The sequence below is a fragment of the Xenopus tropicalis genome, chromosome 2, assembly GCF_000004195.4.
Source record: "Xenopus tropicalis strain Nigerian chromosome 2, UCB_Xtro_10.0, whole genome shotgun sequence".
NCBI classification, from domain to species: Eukaryota; Metazoa; Chordata; class Amphibia; order Anura; family Pipidae; genus Xenopus; species Xenopus tropicalis.
Genome location: NC_030678.2, coordinates 2,363,096 through 2,378,079, shown reverse-complemented (window position 1 = coordinate 2,378,079; position 14,984 = coordinate 2,363,096). Strand labels below are relative to the sequence as shown.

Below are 14,984 nucleotides of genomic sequence, written 5' to 3'. Positions count from 1 at the left end.
AGCCGGGGTTGCTATGGTTTCTTCTATAGCAGCCGTTACTGGCAACACGCTGAGCAGGAATGTACTTGCTGATTGTAAGCTCTGTAATGCTCTGGGCCGTTCCATGTCCCCCCTATACAGGTAAACAGGCTGTTCCTGCTGAATTCTGACTGGCACCTACCTGCCCCCACACTGGCACCTACCTACCTCCTGACTGGCATCTACCTGCCCCCATACTGGCACCTACCTCCTTACTGGCACCTACCTACCCCCACACTGGCACCTACCTACCTCCTGACTGGCACCTACCTACCCCCATACTGGCACCTACCTACCTACTTACTGGTACCTACCTGCCCCCATACTGGCACCTACCAACCTCCTTACTGGCACCTACCTGCCCCCATACTGGCACCTACCTACCTCCTTACTGGCACCTACCTACCTCTATACTGGCACCTACTTACCCCCATACTGGCACCTACCTACCTCCTTACTGGCACCTACCTACCCCCATACTGGCACCTACCTACCCCCATACTGGCACCTACCTACCTCCTTACTGGCACCTACCTACCTCCTTACTGGCACCTACCTGCCCCCATACTGGCACCTACCTACCTCCTTACTGGCACCTACCTACCTCTATACTGGCACCTACTTACCCCCATACTGGCACCTACCTACCTCCTTACTAGCACCTACCTACCCCCATACTGGCACCTACCTACCTCCTTACTGGCACCTACTTACCCCCATACTGGCATCTACCTACCTCCTTACTGGCACCTACCTGCCCCCATACTGGCACCTACCTACCCCCATACTGGCACTTACCTACCCCCATACTGGCACCTACCTACCTCCTTACTCGCACCTACCTGCCCCCATACTGGCACCTAACAGCATGACTGAAGGCATTTTCCTACTAAGTAGAGTGTAAGCTCCAGTGGGAAGGGACCTGGTGCTTCCAAGTTAGACCCTTACAGGAAGGGTTGGTTGTGCCCAATGGTACCGTAGTATTAATCCCAGCCCAGCTGCGGGGGCGCCGTATTTACATGTATCAGTGGAGAAGTATTCCCAAACAAAGGGAAGCGCCGGGCTCAGCTGGCGCCAATCTGGATTGCGGTATCTCGATGCCCCCATTCCCCGCAGCCTAACGAGAGAGAAAGCCCCTCCTGGCGTGCCGTGCCGCGGCCGGGAACATCAAACATAGAAGGAACGCTGTTTGACGTGGGATAGGATTTCACATATAAATGGGCCCGGCGTAAGGTCAGCACAATTATTGCAAACACATTACGGGGCGAGGAACGAGATAAGCTGAGTGTGTGCCACGGGGGTGATTGATGAGCCTGGGGAACATATGGGGGGGCGCTGGCTCCCTGACAGCCGAATGCCTTTGCTCTTATGCCGTATCCCTGGGCCAAACATATCAGGATTATATATGAGACAGTCTAATGGGAAACAACAGGGCGAGGACATGCTCGGGGCGGCCAAGTGGAGCATCAGTATCAGCATCCTGGAACGGTGGGAACGTCGGGTCAGTAACTGTTACCTGGGATAAGCCAATAGGGTGGGGCCTCAGCTGGAAACCAACCAATGACTCTAAGGCCACAAACCCAACATCAGTTCTATTACATTGTATTGGAGCCCAATACATACAAGAGAAAGCTTTCCATTAAAACTAAGCCAAATGGGGGGCACTGGGGGGCCCTACTGCTCATACAGGGACCTCCTACAGCAGTGCTTGTCGGACTTCTCTGGTTTAAGTTCCCCTTGGAAAACTCACGATTGGTCAGAACCCACTTGGGTCACAGCTATAGGCGCCAATCAGCCCTGGTTCCAAGAACATCCAGTAGGAACATTCATATTCACCCCAAAGGGGTAGTTCCATAGAGAATTGGGAAAGCTGTTTATCCCACAGGGGAATATCACCCACACTCGGGGTAACAATACCAATAGCGCCCACACTCGGGGTAACAATACCAGTAGCGCCCACACTCGGGGTAACAATACCAATAGCGCCCACACTCGGGGTAACAATGCCAGTAGCGCCCACACTCGGGGTAACAATACCAATAGCGCCCACACTCGGGGTAACAATACCAGTAGCGCCCACACTCGGGGTAACAATACCAATAGCGCCCACACTCGGGGTAACAATGCCAGTAGCGCCCACACTCGAGGTAACAATACCAATAGCGCCCACACTCGGGGTAACAATACCAGTAGCGCCCACACTCGGGGTAACAATACCAATAGCGCCCACACTCGGGGTAACAATGCCAGTAGCGCCCACACTCGGGGTAACAATACCAATAGCGCCCACACTCGGGGTAACAATACCAGTAGCGCCCACACTCGGGGGTAACAATACCAATAGCGCCCACACTCGGGGTAACAATACCAGTAGCGCCCACACTCGGGTAACAATACCAATAGCGCCCACACTCGGGGTAACAATACCAATAGCGCCCACACTCGGGGTAACAATACCAGTAGCGCCCACACTCGGGGTAACAATACCAATAGCGCCCACACTCGGGGTAACAATGCCAGTAGCGCCCACACTCGGGGTAACAATACCAATAGCGCCCACACTCGGGGTAACAATACCAATAGCGCCCACACTCGGGGTAACAATACCAATAGCGCCCACACTCGGGGTAACAATACCAATAGCGCCCACACTCGGGGTAACAATACCAATAGCGCCCACACTCGGGGTAACAATACCAATAGCGCCCACACTCGGGGTAACAATACCAATAGCGCCCACACTCGGGGTAACAATACCAATAGCGCCCACACTCGGGGTAACAATACCAATAGCGCCCACACTCGGGGTAACAATACCAATTGGACACTTATTGTGGCTCTAAAGAACCGAACCCCCGGGGCCCCTACTCCAAGGCGTTATGTTTCCTCTGCCCCCCGTGAAAGTGCCGGAATATTATCCGTATCGCCCGCGGCACTGGGAAGGGCTGGAATTTGCCCACATGGTTTTGATAAATACGTCGCTCGCGAAATGCCGAGTTTCATTCCCCGCTCTAATTGGTACCGTTACTCATTTTCTGCTCCATTCATTTCCTATTGTTTCCCCGCAGTTTAATGTAGTGGCACTGAGATTGGTGTCCTGAGAAACGGCCACGTTGCCAAGAAAGAGAGAAATGTCATAAAAGTGCCAGGGAGATAGGAGACCCCACTGCATGGCCCGAAGCCCACCTATACACCCTACGCGCCACTAGGGGGCGCACTGCCCAGCCATTGGGCTCATTGTTTTATTGCATTCTCTATGGAAATGCTTTTCCCTTCAACATATGGTTACATCTTTAGCCTCCTGTAACCTGAACTATATCATTTATATCAACCTTGTTCCAGGGGTACCCAGGGCACCAATAAGCACTCACCCCAAATCCCCCCCTAACTGGCCTTCAGGCTGGGCCCCCTTAGCCCATAACAAGGTTACAGATATATAGAAACATTGGGGTAACAGTCACCCTGCTATAGTTCCAGGGGTACCCAGGGCACAAATAAGCACTCACCCCAAATCCCCCCTAACTGGCCTTCAGGCTGGGCCCCCTTAGCCCATAACAAGGTTACAGATATATAGAAACATTGGGGTAACAGTCACCCTGCTATAGTTCCAGGGGTACCCAGGGCACAAATAAGCACCCCAAATCCCCCCCTAACTGGCCTTCAGGCTGGGCCCCCTTAGCCCATAACAAGGTTACAGATATATAGAAACATTGGGGTAACAGTCACCCCGCTATAGTTCCAGGGGTACCCAGGGCACAAATAAGCACTCACCCCAAATCCCCCCCTAACTGGCCTTCAGGCTGGGCCCCCTTAGCCCATAACAAGGTTACAGATATATAGAAACATTGGGGTAACAGTCATCCCGCTATAGTTCCAGGGGTACCCAGGGCACAAATAAGCACTCACCCCAAATCCCCCCTAACTGGCCTTCAGGCTGGGCCCCCTTAGCCCATAACAAGGTTACAGATATATAGAAACATTGGGGTAACAGTCACCCTGCTATAGTTCCAGGGGTACCCAGGGCACAAATACCCACTCACCCCAAATCCCCCCCTAACTGGCCTTCAGGCTGGGCCCCCTTAGCCCATAACAAGGTTACAGATATATAGAAACATTGGGGTAACAGTCACCCCACTATAGTTCCAGGGGTACCCAGGGCACAAATAAGCACTCACCCCAAAACCCCCTTACTGGCCTTCAGGCTGTGCCCCCTTAGCCCGTAACAAGGTTACAGATATATAGAAACATTGGGGTAACAGTCACCCCCCTATAGTTCCAGGGGTACCCAGGGCACAAATAAGCACTCACCCCAAATCCCCCCCTAACTGGCCTTCAGGCTGGGCCCCCTTAGCCCATAACAAGGTTACAGATATATAGAAACATTGGGGTAACAGTCACCCTGCTATAGTTCCAGGGGTACCCAGGGCACAAATAAGCACTCACCCCAAATCCCCCCCTAACTGGCCTTCAGGCTGGGCCCCCTTAGCCCATAACAAGGTTACAGATATATAGAAACATTGGGGTAACAGTCACCCTGCTATAGTTCCAGGGGTACCCAGGGCACAAATAAGCACTCACCCCAAATCCCCCCCTAACTGGCCTTCAGGCTGGGCCCCCTTAGCCCATAACAAGGTTACAGATATATAGAAACATTGGGGTAACAGTCACCCCACTATAGTTCCAGGGGTACCCAGGGCACAAATAAGCACTCACCCCAAATCCCCCCCCTAACTGGCCTTCAGGCTGGGCCCCCTTAGCTCATAACAAGGTTACAGATATATAGAAACATTGGGGTAACAGTCACCCCGCTATAGTTCCAGGGGTACCCAGGGCACAAATAAGCACTCACCCCAAATCCCCCCCTAACTGGCCTTCAGGCTGGGCCCCCTTAGCCCATAACAAGGTTACAGATATATAGAAACATTGGGGTAACAGTCACATTAGAAGGACCGGCCAAGCTACAGGACAAAACATTGGACAAGTACAGTTTATAGAGATATAAAGGCCATAACTCTGCCTTCCCAGAGGCTTCCTTGGATCTATCCAATTAGACGGCTTTAGAACACCTCCCATGATCCTCAGGCAGAGGACTGTAGGCCGGAGTTGATGGATGAGATGGCTGTGAGAGGAACATGGGTAGAGATGACAGAAGCCCTTGATAGTAATGGGTACAAATCCACGGCACAGGCAGTAAAGCCCCATACAAAGTCCAGCTGGATTTGGGGGGGACCTCGGCCAAGACGACTCAAGCCCAAAGCAAAGGGGAGAGGGGTGAGAGTCAGGGTGCCGGGCCCCTCCGCACTGTACAGAGGCCAATGAAGAGCAGAGCCAGAAGCCTATTGGTGGGCTCGGGCGCCTAATTGGGGTGAAACCAGGGAACGGAGCTTGGGGAGAGTGACGAGAGAGCGGGGAAGGCGCGGCCGAGACAGCCAGATGTGTGGCACTGACAGCCCCGCTTTTTATATTTGCTTTTTACTGCTGTGTTTTCTTTTACAGCTTGTTTCCACCAAATTTCATACAACTCAATAACATCTGGCTCCTTCCCCTCTCAGCCCCGAATCCACTTTATTTACTGTGAAATAAATAAAAGAATAAAAATAAATAAATAAAATGACCCATAAAACCTGCTTATGGCTTTTCTGCCACGGGGGCCGGGGGCGTCTCTCAGGTTGGGCTAATCTGGCCCTAGACCTTCTCTCCTTGTCCAGCCCGGAGCCCAGAGCTGGGTATATTTATAACTGCAGAATAAACGAGGTGCCGCTAACGTTCTGACGTGCCCCCCCTTTTCCCCTCCATCCCCCTTCTCCCCTTCCTTGTAGCAATTACGAGTGGCGGCATATGGTGTCAATTTGGCCCGTTTAGACTGAAGGATGGAGAGTGCGCAGTGCATTAAATCTACGAGATGCCAGAGGTTAGCAGCAGTGTGGGACTTCTTTTATTCATTCAGTTTCCTAAGCCCAATCCTTCCCCAACTGCCCCCAAGCAACTGAGGAGCTAAACATTGAGCCACCAGTGCCCTCCGAGAGGCTCCTGGGCCCTTGTACGTTGGCCCCCAGGCTGCCAGACCTGAGTGAAGGCACTGTAGTGAAACTGAGATTGGCTAGGGGACAATTTGTGGCCAAAAATGACTGTGCCTCCATAGATCGCCCTTGAGTTTTGCTCCAGATAGAAATCAATTACTAATAGTAAGAGCTGGGAGAGACGCTGGTTTTGATCCGACGGCTGGGGATGTAGGAGCTAAACCAAATAAAAGGTTCAATATATTCTGGAGCCAAGTATGTGGGACTCTCACCTAGTGATAAGTTGGTTTTGTCTTGGAGACAAGTAGGTGGAACCCTCATCAAGCGAGAGAAGTTGGTTCTGTCTTAAAGACCAGTAGATGGGACCCTCAAGCAAGAGAAGTTGGTTCTGTCTTGGAGACAAGTAGGTGGGACCCTCATCAAGCGAGAGAAGTTGGTTCTGTCCTGGAGACAAGTAGGCGGGACCCTCATCAAGCGAGAGAAGTTGGTTCTGTCTTTGGAGACAAGTAGGCGGGACCCTTATCAAGTGAGAGAAGTTGGTTCTGTCTTGAAGACAAGTATGTGGAACTCTCACCCAGTGATAAATTGGTTCTGTCATGGAGACCAGTAGGCGGGACCCTCATCAAGCAAGAGAAGTTGGTTCTGTCTTGGAGACCAGTAGATGGGACACTCATCAAGCAAGAGAAGTTGGTTCTGTCTTGAAGACAAGTGGGTGGGACCCTCATCAAGCGAGAGAAGTTGGTTCTGTCTTGAAGACAAGTATGTGGAACTCTCATCCAGTGATAAACTAGTTCTGGAGACCAGTAGGCGGGACCCACATCAAGCAAGAGAAGTTGGTTCTGTCTTGGAGACAAGTAGGTGGGACCCTCATCAAGTGAGAGACGTTGGTTCTGTCTTGAAGACAAGTATGTGGAACTCTCACCCAGTGATAAATTGGTTCTGTCCTGGAGACCAGTAGGCGGGACCCTCATCAAGCAAGAGAAGTTGGTTCTGTCTTGAAGACAAGTGGGTGGGACCCTCATCAAGTGAGAGAAGTTGGTTCTGTCTTGAAGACAAGTAGGTGGGACCCTCATCAAGAGAGAGAAGTTGGTTCTGTCTTGGAGACAAGTATGTGGAACTCTCACCCAGTGATAAATTGGTTCTGTCATGGAGACCAGTAGGCGGGACCCTCATCAAGCAAGAGAAGTTGGTTCTGTCTTGAAGACAAGTGGGTGGGACCCTCATCAAGCGAGAGAAGTTGGTTCTGTCTTGAAGACAAGTATGTGGAACTCTCATCCAGTGATAAACTAGTTCTGGAGACCAGTAGGCGGGACCCACATCAAGCAAGAGAAGTTGGTTCTGTCTTGGAGACAAGTAGGTGGGACCCTCATCAAGTGAGAGAAGTTGGTTCTGTCTTGAAGACAAGTATGTGGAACTCTCACCCAGTGATAAATTGGTTCTGTCCTGGAGACCAGTAGGCGGGACCCTCATCAAGCAAGAGAAGTTGGTTCTGTCTTGGAGACCAGTAGATGGGACCCTCATCAAGCAAGAGAAGTTGGTTCTGTCTTGAAGACAAGTAGGTGGGACCCTCATCAAGAGAGAGAAGTTGGTTCTGTCTTGGAGACAAGTAGGTGGGACCCTCATCAAGCGAGAGAAGTTGGTTCTGTCTTGGAGACAAGTATGTGGGACTCTCACCCAGTGATAAATTGGTTCTGTCCTGGAGACCAGTAGGCGGGACCCTCATCAAGCAAGAGAAGTTGGTTCTGTCTTGGAGACCAGCAGATGGGACCCTCATCAAGCAAGAGAAGTTGGTTCTGTCTTGAAGACAATTAGGTGGGACCCTCATCAAGCTAGAGAAGTTGGTTCTGTCTTGGAGACAAGTAGGTGGGACCCTCATCAAGCAAGAGAAGTTGGTTCTGTCTTGGAGACCAGTAGATGGAACCCTCATCAAGCAAGAGAAGTTGGTTCTGTCTTGGAGACGACCCTCATCAAGCGAGAGAATTTGGTTCTGTCTTGGAGACCAGTAGATGGAACCCTCCTCAAGCGAGAGAAGTTGGTTCTGTCTTGGAGACTAGTAGATGGGACCCTCATCAAGCAAGAGAAGTTGGTTCTGTCTTGAAGACAAGTAGATGGGACCCTCATCAAGCGAGAGAAGCTGGTTCTGTCTTGGAGACAAGTAGGCGGGACCCTCATCAAGCGAGAGAAGTTGGTTCTGTTTGGAGACAAGTAGGTGGGACACTCATAAAGCAAGAGAAGTTAGTTCTGTCTTGGAGGCAAGTAGGCGGGACCCTCATCAAGCGAGAGAAGTTAGTTCTGTCTTGGAGACAAGTAGGTGGGACCCTCATCAAGTGAGAGAAGTTGGTTCTGTCTTGGAGACAAGTAGGTGGGACCCTCATCAAGCGAGAGAATTTGGTTCTGTCTTGGAGACCAGTAGATGGGACCCTCATCAAGCAAGAGAAGTCGGTTCTGTCTTGGAAACAAGTAGGTGGAACCCTCATCAAGCGAGAGAATTTGGTTCTGTCTTGGAGACCAGTAGATGGGACTCTCATCAAGTGAGAGAAGTTGGTTCTGTCTTGGAGACAAGTAGGTGGGACCCTCATCAAGCGAGAGAATTTGGTTCTGTCTTGGAGACCAGTAGATGGGATCCTCATCAAGCGAGAGAAGTCGGTTCTGTCTTGGAAACAAGTAGGTGGGACCCTCATCAAGCGAGAGAAGTTGGTTCTGTCTTGGAGAAAAGTAGGCGGGACCCTCATCAAGCGAGAGAAGTTGGTTCTGTCTTTGATCCAACTATGAGGACCTTCACCCAATAAAAATGTAGTCCTCTCCCAGCAAAACTAATTTGGGAAACTCACCCAATGAGAAGTTGGTTCTGTCCCGAAGCAAAGTATGTGGGACCCAACCCAGTGAGACAGGTCTATCCTGGAGACAAGTACATTCGAGCCTCCTCAAGCGAGAAAAGTAGGCTCTGCTCCAGTGCCAAGTATGTGACCCCCCCACCCAATCAGCCAAATGTGTGGGACCCAAACTCTGGTTCAGTCCTGGATCCACATATGGGGGCCCCTCACCCAGTTAAAAGTTGATTATTTCCCAGAGCCAAATATGTGGGACCCTCTACAAGTGAGAGGGGTTGATTCTATCCTGAAGTCCAGCATATGGCTGGTCCCCATTCAAGGAGTGTTATGTAGGTCTCACTCCTGGAATGACTAAGGTCAAGGGGTGTGAAGCCCCTCTTTGGGAGAGTCCATCCCAGGGCCCAGTTAGTGGGACCCTCACCTAGTGAGAGGGGTTGATTCTATCCTGAAGTCCATCATGTGGCTGGTCCCCATTCAAGGAATGTTATGTAGGTCTCGCTCCTGAAACGACTAAGGTCAAGGGGTATGAAGCCCCTCTTGAGGAGAGTCCATCCCAGGGGCCAATATGTGGGACCCTCACCAAGTGCTATGCGGATTTTAATATAATTCTATCCCTTATGGCCCAATCTTGGAGCACTTGTTCCTAAGGAACTGTAGTACAGGGTGTTGGGCAGCTGGGTGCAAGGTGGCCCCCTACAGGGGGTCCCAGTAGAAGAAAGGAACTGGGAGCGGAAGTGTTGGGGGACTGTAGGACGTAACAGCTAAGCCTCTGGAGGTTCTACTGTTATGATTAAAAACTTCTCTTCCCCCCAAACAAAATGACCTCATTTGGGCAAAACCCAAAGGAACCAATGGATTCCAGCCAATGCTCCAGCAGAATTTCATGGGTGGAGCCGGCACAGGCTGCTTGTTATCATATTGTTCCCACAACAGTGTTATTGCCTCTATTCAAGCTGAATATGGTCCCTTCCAAGCCCCGCCCTACCACGGGCCACGTGTAACCAATTACTGCCATTGTTTTCTGTGACGGGGAAGCAAAATGCAAGTTCAGCTGAATGAAGAGAGAGCCGGGGGCAAAAGCCACGAGTGCCCCACAGCCCCCACAGTAACAGCCCCCACAGTAACAGCCCCATCCTCACGGGGTGTCAGCTCCGGTCTTGGCTTCTCCCAACAACTCCAGTCCATAAATAGCAAGTACAGTAACCTCCGGGCCGTAATCCCTACCCACGCCTATGCCCCTTACCCACACCCATGCCCCTTACCCATGCCCCTTACACACGCCCCTTACCCACCCCCATGCCCCTTACCCATGCCCATGTCCCTAACCACCCGCATGCCCCTTACCCATGCCCATGTCCCTTACCCATGCCCCTTACCCATGCCCATGTCCCTTACCCACACCCATGCCCCTTACCCATGCCCCTTACCCACCCCCATGTCCCTTAGCCACCCCCATGCCCCTTACCCACACCCATGCCCCTTACCCACGCCCATGTCCCTTACTCATGCCCCTTACCCACGCCCATGTCCCTTACCCACCCCCATACCCCTTACCCACGCCCATGTCCCTTACCCACCCCCATGTCCCTTACCCACCCCCATGTCCCTTACCCACACCCATGTCCCTTACCCACCCCCATGCCCCTTACCCACCCCAATGCCCCTTACTCACACACATGTCCCTTACCCACCCCCATGCCCCTTACCCACCCCAATGCCCCTTACCCATGCCCCTTACCCACGCCCATGCCCCTTACCCACACCCATGTCCCTTAGCCACCCCCATGCCCCTTAGCCACCCCCATGCCCCTTACCCACTCCCATGCCCCTTACCCACGCCCATGTCCCTTACCCATGCCCCTTACCCACGCCCATGTCCCTTACCCACGCCCCTTACCCACGCCCATGCCCCTTACCACGCCCATGTCCCTTACCCATGTCCCTTACCCACGCCCATGTCCCTTACCCACGCCCATGCCCCTTACCCACGCCCATGCCCCTTACCCATGTCCCTTACCCACGCCCATGTCCCTTACCCACGCCCATGCCCCTTACCCACGCCCATGCCCCTTACCCACGCCCATGTCCCTTACCCATGCCCATGTCCCTTACCCACGCCCATGCCCCTTACCCACGCCCATGTCCCTTACCCACGCCCATGCCCCTTACCCACGCCCATGCCCCTTACCCACGCCCATGTCCCATACCCACGCCCATGCCCCTTACCACGCCCATGTCCCTTACCCATGTCCCTTACCCATGCCCCTTACCCACGCCCACATCCCTTACCCACGCCCCTTACCCACATCCCTTACCCCCGCCCCTTAACCACGCCCCTTACCCACGCCCCTTACCCATGCCCCTTACCCACGCCCATGTCCCTTATAAATATACAATTTACCCCCACACACAATCAATTGCGTTGGTAACTGGCAGATTCCCAGCAGCCTCTGTTCTTAGTCGCTGGCAGCAAACCTGAGTTTGACACCAATGCCCCCCCTCTATGGCTGGGGCTCATTATCCAGAGCCACCAGCTGGGGCCGCAGCGGGCACCACCTGCTCTGTCTCCCAAAGCCCATCACTTGCTATTGCAGTTGTGCCCCCCAGGACCCACGTGTGAGAGGTAGGGGGGGCATTTACTGTACAAGGGGCCAGATACAGAGGGGGGCAGTTGTTTGCATTGAGCGATTGCCCCTTCCCATGTAACAAATCCGTGACTTCTCTGGATTTTATTGCCCATGATGAGCACTTGCCCCCCCTTTATACCCCCACATCCCAATAAAAGCCGATGCCGCGGCCAATCCAGCCCTTTATTGCTGCACTTCTGATAGGAGCCCCCACGCTAAATATAGCAATTATACTCACTTTAATGCTTTCCAACCCATAAATCCCCTTGCCACCCCCGACAGGTTCTGTGCGCATACGGGCCCATAAAAGCCATGTGTACCGGGACATCTGGCTCCCAGGCCCGGCGCTTTGCCAGCGATATCACTGAGCAGCCCCCCCACTACCTGACAGCGAGGGCCCATCTTCCCATTGGGCGCAGGGAACTGTTACTGGGAATGGGTCTGGGCAGGCAGCTGCGGTATAAAACTGCTTTAATGGTCACTATGCACTGCCAAGGATGGGCCAGAACTTATGGGGCCTTTATGGGAATCTTGGCTCCGGGACCCTCTTGGCTCCGTCGTGGGAACATCTGACAATACGCGGCACAGAACCAACAGCAGCAGCGAGCATTGGCCGGGGGAACCTTGGAGCAGTTCAAGGACAGAACCCGAGAGATTTTCCCACAGGCGAGAGATACAGGTTCCCCTGCAGGAAGGATGGGGCCACAGGGCCGCTTTGTGCTCCGGTGCAGCCGCTGCAGCTTCTGGGCAAGGAATGGAGCCTCTCTGCCAGCGGGGACTGGGAATGGGCAGGGTGTGTGGAACCCGGGTTCTACAGCCCATTGCCAGTCTATCGGCCCAGTCCAACCATGGTGGCACCACCAACCTGTGCCATGTGTAGGCTGGAGGTACCGCCATCAGTAAAGTGCCCTGTAGGGCGTTCAATGGCGGCATCGGGCAGCCGGGCAAGCGAGTCTGGGGTGGGCAGATGCCAGGGGAACCCTCCCTGCCAGGAATAATGGGCCAGGGCTGTTTCCATGGTTTGGGCCCCTGGCGCCAGTGAAACCTTAAGGTACAATGACAATACTTTGTGGAACAGTTTGGGGGGGCCCTTCCCTGTTTCAGCACAATAATGCCCCCCCCCCATACACAGAGCCGGGTCCTACAGAATGGGTTGCTGAGATGGGAAGAACCTGACTGCACAGAACCCTGACAGAACCCAACTGCAGGGTCGGACTGGGGTGTCCGGGAACCACCAGGGGTCCCCCACACCTCCCCAGGGCCCCCCCATACAAATGCACATACCTCATACCTTACCATGATCGGTGCAGGGAGTGAGTCTGGGTTGGCTGGGTTTTTCCAGTGTCCCACTGGCCCAGTCCGACACTGCCCTACTGAGCCCCTTTGGGATGAACTGGAACCCCGACTGTGAGCCTGACCCCCAACATCACTGCCCAACCTCACTAATGCCCTTGTGGCTGAATGGGAGCAACTCCCAGCAACACTGTTCCACCATCTAGTGGGAACCTTCCCAGAAGGGTAGGGGCAGTTATAGCAGCAAGGGGAGGGGCAACCCAACTGACCCCCTGTGGGATGGAACCCCGACTGTGAGCCTGACCCCCAACATCACTGCCCAACCTGACTAATGCTCTTGTGGCTGAATGGGAGCAACTCCCAGCAACACTGTTCCAACATCTAGTGGGAACCTTCCCAGAAGGGCAGGGGCAGTTATAGCAGCAAGGGGAGGGGCAACTGTATATTAACCCCCATGGAATGAGATACTGGGGGGGCAGGTAGCCATATACTGTATATAGTAATCATTCATGTATATACACACACACATACATACCCACTGCCCAGCTTTAGTAAATGTATGAAGCCCCCCCCCCCCCCAGCGTGTTCTGGTTCTGCACTGGGGGTTCTGCCATATAAACTCTGCACAGCGGTCGGTTCCCTGGCTGGGCCCCCCCGGGACGCACTGTGACACCGTTGCCGAGTGATAACTGACAGTGCTGTGTCTCGGCCCCGAGAGAGAAAATCCGACAGTCAGTCGGGCAGCAGATCTGTCAGGCAGTGATTGGGCATATTGACAGGGATCTGGGTAAGGCCGGTGCCGCCACGTGGGGGGGTTGATAAGTGAGCAAATCCATCAACCCCCCCCTCCCCAATGGAATCACTAACCTACCCCTCCCACCCATTCACCAGCAGTACATGGAGGTGTGGCCAACCCTTCTGCCCAACTCTCTCACACTTTCATAGCAGGTATAAGGATAGGGGCATAGTAATGGGAGAAATGGGGACAGAGTGGCATAGGGGGGGGCAAAGGAGGGGCCTGGGTTTGGGGGGAGGGTATTGTCTACCTTGGGGGTCATTCTGATTAGCCTCCACTAGGAACCTCCCTCTTGGGTAAGAGAAGCCAATATTTCAGCAGATACACAGCTTTGGCCACAAGGTGGCGCCCCATGAAACAGCTTTATACCGGGGGTCATTTCCCTGGAACCCTGAGGGGAGCACAACTTCTGTCTGGGGCCGACTGTAGCGTTAATTATATTTAATTTCCCAGAACCTTATTATAGAGCAACACTGATACTTTATTCACTGGGGGGAGATTGGATTCACTTACCCGGGGGGGGTTCCTGCCTGACCATGGGAAAGAGAGCAGCCCAGGAGCAGGAAGTACAGAGAATCAGAGCTCTGTACCTGGGTAAGTACTGGGGGGAGATTGGATTCACTTACCCGGGGGGGGTTCCTGCCTGACCATGGGAAAGAGAGCAGCCCAGGAGCAGGAAGTACAGAGAATCAGAGCTCTGTACCTGGGTAAGTACTGGGGGGAGATTGGATTCACTTACCCGGGGGGGGGGGGGGGGGGCCTGCCTGACCATGGGAAAGAGAGCAGCCCAGGAGCAGGAAGTACAGAGAATCAGAGCTCTGTACCTGGGTAAGTACTGGGGGGAGATTGGATTCACTTACCCAGGGGGAGGTTCCTGCCTGACCATGGGAAAGAGAGCAGCCCAGGAGCAGGAAGTACAGAGAATCAGAGCTCTGTACCTGGGTAAGTACTGGGGGGAGATTGGATTCACTTACCCGGGGGGGGGGTTCCTGCCTGACCATGGGAAAGAGAGCAGCCCAAGAGCAGGAAGTACAGAGAATCAGAGCTCTGTACCTGGGTAAGTACTGGGGGAGAGATTGGATTCACTTACCCAGGGGGAGGTTCCTGCCTGACCATGGGAAAGAGAGCAGCCCAGGAGCAGGAAGTACAGAGAATCAGAGCTCTGTACCTGGGTAAGTACTGGGGGGAGATTGGATTCACTTACCCAGGGGGAGGTTCCTGCCTGACCATGGGAAAGAGAGCAGCCCAGGAGCAGGAAGTACAGAGAATCAGAGCTCTGTACCTGGGTAAGTACTGGGGGGAGATTGGATTCACTTACCCAGGGGGAGGTTCCTGCCTGACCATGGGAAAGAGAGCAGCCCAGGAGCAGGAAGTACAGAGAATCAGAGCTCTGTACCTG

General features: G+C 53.4%; 1 protein-coding gene across 1 annotated transcript in view; it reads right to left on the bottom strand.

Moving 5' to 3' along the window:
• spag17 (sperm associated antigen 17) overlaps nucleotides 1–14,984 on the bottom strand; it is a gene marked incomplete in the record, with an annotated part of 127,296 nt that overhangs the window by 51,350 nt on the left and 60,962 nt on the right.